We start from the raw sequence: 7562 nt of genomic DNA, 5'->3' as shown, positions 1-7562 counted from the left end.
TTAACTCGAGCCTCAGCATCACAAAATGGATGCTGCCACCACAGACACAAGTCTGACCTGCTGCTGGGAGTCCTTCCAGCGAGGGAGGCTTGGACAAAGAGTTTCCTGCCTTGGGAGGTGCTAGCACCACCCCAGACAGGATTTTGTGTATTAGGTAGGACAGTGCTGAATAGAATGAGACATGCCTGGGGCACACAAGGTGTCCCTGTGCATATGCCGGTTCAAACCGGTGCTGGGGCTTTCCAGCCCCAGTCCTGGCGCATAACTGGACAAAGGAAAGGGGATGTAACCACCCCGCTTCCTGGTTCCACCCAGAGGAGGGAACTAGCAGGTGATCTGGAATAAGAGTAGGAGCTGTGTCCCAAGACTTCAGATCATCCAGAACTCAACTTGAAACTAAGAAGAAAACTGGACTTCGACATTCTGCTGCACAGAAGACTGAAGAGCATCTCCCTTGTGGCCAAGGAGTGACCACCCTGTGAATACAGGCACCATCCAGCAACTCGACGTCTGCTTTGCCGCCGCCCCCCGCCAGAGCCCGAGCCCAGAGCCCGACAAGACCTGGATTCTCAGACATCTCAGAGCCCGATCCACAGTCCCTGAAAAGAAGAGACCCGTGGAGGCACGAGAGATGTGGGACCGGCCATCTTGAAAGATCCACGAGGAGCTGACTGCGCAGCACCTGAGGCACCCTCGACGCTGTGCTTTGGGGTTTGAGAAGCCCTGCCACCGAGCAGCATCTGCACTGAAGATCAGCCCCCAGCATCTCCACGATCTGTGTGGGGCCCTTTTGCATTTTGCCACTTGACGCGTCATCCCGGTTACTGGCCCGTTGGCTAGTGGCCATCTTGGCGAAAAAATCCGAAATTAACACCACTGGTCTGGTTGCTCCAGACTGGCCCTCACTCCTGTAAAAAGGAGCAGCCCCTCTGACCTTGCTGGTCCGAGTGAGAAGCTTGCATCGTTTCCTGCGTGGGTTGCATTAGCCAAGGCCTGTTTGCTCCGATCAAGAAGCCGACACCGCCATCAGCTAGAGCCTTCGTGGGACAGCTCGTGATCGACTCCTGGACATCCTCGACCTCTTTGTGTCCACGTGGCACCAGAGACAATCTTCACTTCTTCACCTGTTTGCACCCGACATCGCCTGGTTCCCTCCTGGTTACACGGTAGTCACTGGCTAGTGGCTTTGAACATTGTCCCCTCTGCTTTCAGGTCTTCACCTCTTCAGATCCACCCTTGGATCCACCGGAACTCTTCTCGACGACCCGCCTGCAGCATCTTCATCTACAGGCTCCATAGACCAGCGCGACGAAACCCGACACACTTTGAGACATATGCACCCGCTTCCTGTGGGTGAGGTAACCCTGGCACTCCGGTGCTCCTGTGTAGCAATACACCTCTAGTGTCTTTGTTCCAAGTTGCTAGGTTCTAGGTCATCCGGAAGGTTCCCTTTGCAGTAACTTTGTACTTTTTACGCACCATTGACTTTGCATTGGTGCATGCGTGTGCTTTAAGCGCGGCACCTGAGTCCCGCGGGCCTTTCCCGACTTCATCAATGCTACTCCCGCATAGCTCCAGCGATTCCCAAGGCCCTAGGCCTACTTCCTTTTCGATTAGTGATACTTATACCACTATTTTAGTATATGAGTTGAGTGGCCCCTAGGGCCGATCCATATTGTGCAACTTTTGTATATTTAAACAGTGTTTTGTTTTAACGCATTTGCTTCTGTGCTCATAAAGAGTATAGGGGATACTTGTAGTAAAGAAATATATATATATTTTCAATACATATCTGTGTGGTGTCCTTTCATTTGGTATTCAAGGGGATTGTATATGGTAAAACAGCTTGCTTCACATGCCTTTACAGAGTTTAGCCTAAGACTGCTTTGTCCACGCTACCTCTAGGATAGCTGGTCTATAAGGTTGACTTACAACCAATCATCATAAGGGTTGCTTGGCATGGTACAAGGTGATCACTAGAACTAGTGAGCATCATATACCAGGCCAACTTCTCACAGCAAGCGCTATATAAATGCAAAACCTTCCCTCTTCTATCCCCCCACTATCTTTTTTAACCCAACTAACAGACCAACATGTACAGCTCTCAAATACATTTTATATTTCCCTATACTAATTCACCAATAATCATTTTTGGATCCTGGAGTAGTGTGCTACTCGTCGAAAAAGCTCTTCAAAGTTCGTATGGGGTTGTAAGTGTTATGTAAATCTAAATACATTACAATTACTGTTTACATCGGGCTGCACTAACACGAGGATAGAAGTAGAGTGCGGATTAGAGTTTATCTGCCCAGAACGAAGCATACTACAGAAAGTGTGTGAACAGTCTATATGTTGTGCGCCTGGCAGAGAAAAACACAGCAGAGGTGGGAAGAAGGTAGGTAATGTGATGGTCAGACCTATGTGGAAAGAGGCAATCACTTTGGGCAGAAAAGAGGACTACGTTGTCCGGATGGACTGCAAGAAAGGGAGATCTGGAAGATAAGCCTGAAGCTCACCCATCCTGCAAGCAGAGGTGATGGCAAGCAAAAAAGCAGTCTTCAAAGGAGGCGAAGAGGACAATTATGTAGGCGCTCAAAGGGAGCAAACATAAGATAAGTGAGGACAAGATTCAACTCCCACTAGGGCATTACGAAAGGAGAAGGAGGAAAGAGAAGAGTAATGCACTTCAAAAATCTGTTAACAATAGGATCGTTGACCATGCTCAAGGGCTCGGGGTACCAGACTTAGGACTGATCGTGTTTGATCTTCTTCAGCAATCTTGGCAGAAGTGGTACAGGAGGCCGCAACTCCACTCGCAACGAAAAGGGTCGCCGAGCGAAAGCCGTCTTGGAAACTCGAACACGCAGAACTGCTGACATTGAGCGTTCTCCCCACTACTGAAAGAGACCTAGCATCACCTTCGAGTGAAGATGCCATTTGTGATCCATCATGCACTGGCGGCTGAGTGTGTCCGTCCTGGCGTTCAGTGAACCTGTTAGGCGTTGAACCACCAGAGATATGCCCTGATGTTCCAGCCATGTCTAAAGGCGAAGAGCCTCTTGACATAGGGTCCACGACCCCACCCTGCCCTGTTTGTTGCAGTCCCACATGGCGGTGGTGTTGTCCGTGAACACAAGCACCACTCTTCCTTTGACAGAAAGAAGGAATGCCTTCAGTGCAAGACAAATCGCCCGGAGCTCCAGAAGGTTGATGTGGTGCCTGGACTCCACCAGAGACCAGAGGTCTTACCATATGGCTGCCCCAACCCAGGAGTGATGCATCCATTACTACTGTGTACTCAGGTTGGGGAAGGGAGAGGGATCTGCCGTTGACCCAATCCTGGTTTGTGAACTACCACTGCAACTAACTTGCAGTCCCCTCCGAAATCTGAAAGTCATCAGAAAGATTCCCTTGGTGCTGCGCCCACTGGAACTTCAGGTCCCACTGCAGAGCACGTATATGCCATCTGGCATGATGCACCAGCAGGATGCAGGAGGCCATGAGGCCCAGCAGCCTCAGGGTCATTCTCACAGAACACCGGGATGGAGGCTGAAACATCGGTATCATAGCCCGAATATCCTGGACTTGCTGCTAGGGAGGATAGACCCAAAACTGTGCTGTGTCCAGAACCGCTCTGTTGAAAAGGAGCTTACAGGAGGGAATCAGGTGCGACGTCAGCACGTTAACTGAGAACCCCAGCAAATGCAGGAAGTCTGTCGTAGTCTGGAGGCGGGAGACGACAGCCTAGGCGAGCTCACCTTCAACAGCCAGTCGTCGAGAGAGGGGAAGACTGGAACCCCTGATCTGTGCAGATGAGCTGCAACCACCGCCATCCCTTCCGTGAACACCCGGGGAGGGGGGGAGGGGGGGCTGGTAAGGCCAAAGGGGAGCGTGGTAAACTGAAAATGCGTGTGGCCTACCGTGAACCGTAGGTAATGCCGGTGGGCAGGCAAGACGGGGATGTGAAATTAAGTGTCCTGCAAGTCCAACGCTACCATCAAATCTCCAGGGTCGAAGGCAGACAAGACATGAGCCAAGGTTAACATCTTGAACTTCTCCTTTCGGAGGAAGCGGTTGATGTCCCTGAGGAATAAGATAGGATGCAGGCCTTTGTCCTTCTTGGGTACCAAGAAGTAGTGGGAGTAGCAACGCCGACCTACTTCTGGCACAGGGACGCGTTTGATAGCTTCCTTGGCAAAGAGATCCATAACTTCCTGGAAGAGAAGGGCCAAATGATCCTCCGACATGGGATGAAATCACCACAAACGGCATGACCCTTACGCACTCTGCTGCTTGCGGAACTCCGCGTAGACCGCCAGAGTTTTTATGTCACTTTGCGGAGTTCCTCACTGAAGAACTCCACATAGGCTTAATCTTATCATGAAAAAATAGATATCAGTCATATGTTAAGAAACAAGGGTGAGTAGAAACCTTTTGGGTGGAGTAAAATTTAAGACATTATTATTGTGATTTTTTGGGCAATTAGTTGATTATTGCAAGCACTAACACTTCTCTGTGTAAAGTAAAGACCTTGAGAGTTTTGTAACTTTCAGATACTCAAACTGTGGATTCTGTTGCAATTAAAACATTTTCAAGACCTGAAATTTTTTTGGAGGTTGCATGCGGGCAGCCTAAGTTATCCTGCAAGAGTTTCTTGATGAATTCTATTGCAACCACAATATGTGCTCTCTCATGTAAAGTCAGGTTGTTAGAAGCTTTTCTGCAACTCAAGATACGCCTTACTTTTCACCTGGTGTGGATGCATTTCTCATGTTTAGTGAGGTCTCCTTTCTGAGTAAAACGTTTCTGGCTTTCCCCTCCTGTATAAGGCTTTAGTCCAGTGTGAATTCTCTCATGTGAAGTGACATTGTATTCAAGACTAAACCTTATCTGATATTCAGAATACACATAAATGATGTTCACTCTTCTAGTGAGCACCTTGCACAAGTCCAAACAACCCTTATGGTGATGGTTGTAAACTCCACCTTTGTAGCAGGGATTCTATACCTATACAGAACTGTGCATAGAGACCCAGAACCTCAGTGAATGAGGGTGCGCCAAAAACTCACCTCAGTATCCAAAATCCCCTACCAGACTAGCAACCAGTGTCTCATTGGTTCTTTCTCATCCCCAATGATTAGACAACCCAGAACATGAACTCAGAACACCTCAGGTAAAGTGGAATACATGAACACTCTTTCGTCATACCAACATATCAGTCCAGAACGAGGAGTAAATGAAGACACGTGCAATTTTGAAATGTTTATTTCTAATGCCGTGTTCTTAAGCGCAGTGTCTTAGATAATACAAGGAAACATTATCAAGAACAAGGTTATCAGCATTGTTACTATTCCATAAAATACAAAAGGAGAAAGCATGTCGAAATGCTAATAGTAAACGGTTACATTAAACGTAAGTTTACCCTCCCTAGCCAGTATATTATATTATATCTAAAGAAGGTCTCTTTTGGGTTTAGAAGGGCAGACCCATACCTCTTGGTCTTAGCAGAAACGGATCACATCATCTCCTGCACCAACACTCAGCATACGAATCTCCATCAAGTGTGTTTTACTTCTCTGTGCAGTGCATTATTAAACCCGCTCAAACCCAAAGTTGGCCACAGCTGCATATGTGTTATGTCTAGACCGTGCCCTGATCAACTCGAACAACAAGCACTGTGTTGAAAAACCTTGAAGGCCTCGGCACTCACTGTACAAACATAGATTATCAAGCAAACCTTGTTATTCTCACGTCAAGCAAAATATGCAACTAGGCGAAAAGCTGTAATAACATAATGTGCCGTGTGCAGAGGCAGCAGAAAAGGAAAATGGCTTTTAAACTTGTAAAACGCTCATGCTAACTTAACACAGTGTGAAGGTATAATTACAAACACGTGACACCTTATAGACCAGCTATCCTAGGGGTAGCATGGACAGAGCAGTCTTAGGCTATAACTCTAGAGGGCGTGTAAAGCCTGCTGTTTTACCATACGTAACCCCTTGAATACCAAATGAAAGGACACCTCACAGGATATATATAAAATATATATGTATTTATTCACTAACCCACTCCTCTGAACTCTTTATGAGGACAGAGGCAAAAGCACATAACAAGTTACTCTTAGAAATACTTTAAATAGCACAATTTACAGTTAGGCCCTAGGGGCGTGTAAAACTATATACTAATTTAAGTGGTATAAGAACCACGACTTGTGAAAGGAGAAGGCCTAGGGCATCGCTGGGGCTACACTATCTGACCCTTAGGTTAGGAGTAGGAGGCCCACAGGCGGCGCATGCAGAGTCGGAACACTCACGCGGGAGTCAATAGAAAGTCTATGGGAACTTAAAAGGTAAGTAATTATAGTTTTAGGACACTTCCGGTTTAGATAGGAGGAAACTACAAGCAAATCTGGACTCTAGGATAGTCAATCCCTACAGGAGCACCGAAGTACTCGCTTTACCTCACCCACGGGCTGCGGGTGCATAGGTGTCAAAGTGTGTCAGGTTTCGCCGTTGATTCCAATGGAGCCGTGAAGAAAGATGCTGCAGGCGACCAGGAGGAAGATGTCCGGGTGGATCCAAGGGTGGATCGAAGTTGAAAAAGGGCCTAAAAGCAGAGGGGACGAGTCTAGGTCACTAGCCAGTGACCGGGTGGAACCAGGAAGAAACCAGACGTCGTCGAGGAGCAATCAGGTGCTGTTGTGAAGCTGGTCTCTGCAGCCACGCGGACCAGGAGGGGTCGGGGACGGCCAGGCGCTAGCGAGGAGCTGTCCCTCGAAGGTTCTCGCAGAAGGAGGGGTCGACTTCAAGATCGGGGCCTACAAGCCTAAGCAAAGGTAACCCACCCAGGATACCCACCCGATAGATTCAGAAACTGCATGCTTGAAGTAGGTCGCTGGATGGCACAAAGCTGCCTTAAGCTAAACTCCTCAAAGACCGAGGTTTTGCTCTTTGGTGCCAGAGACAACTTTTGGTCCCCGAGGTGGTGGCCAGACGAAATGGGACCTCTCCCCGAGCCGGTGGACAAAGTGAAAAATCTCGGTATACTGGTGGACACCACCCTGACCTTTAAATCCCAGGTGAGCACCCTCTCCTCCTCCCTCCACTTCACACTCAAAACCATTAGAAAAATGTTACCTTATCTTGAGAAGAAACACAGGAAAACAATAGTCACTGGTCTAGTGCTCTCACGCCTAGACTATTGCAACAGCCTGATGCTAAACGCCCAGCAGAGCGTACTTAATAAACTCCAACTTCTGCAAAATGCAGCCGCCCGCCTAATCACTGACACACCCAAATTTGCCTCGGTATCTCAGGAGCTGGCTAAGCTACATTGGCTACCCATCCGTAAAAGAATCACTTTCAAGGCAGTATGTATGGTCTTCAAGGCCCTCCACGATACGGGCCCTAGGCACTTGAAATCACTTTTCTGCTGGCATAAACCAGCAAGAACCCTGAGGTCAGGACAACTGGCTCTGGTTACGGTCCCCAGAATTAAAAAAGCTCGCTGGGGAGGCAGGAGTTTTTCTCTCGGGGCGGCTGAGGCCTGGAATAAACTTCCAC

Source organism: Lissotriton helveticus, assembly GCF_964261635.1.
Source record: "Lissotriton helveticus chromosome 1_1 unlocalized genomic scaffold, aLisHel1.1 SUPER_1_unloc_28, whole genome shotgun sequence".
Classification (NCBI taxonomy): Eukaryota; Metazoa; Chordata; class Amphibia; order Caudata; family Salamandridae; genus Lissotriton; species Lissotriton helveticus.
The sequence above is the reverse complement of the archived record's forward strand: the minus strand, read 5'-3'. Positions refer to the sequence as shown.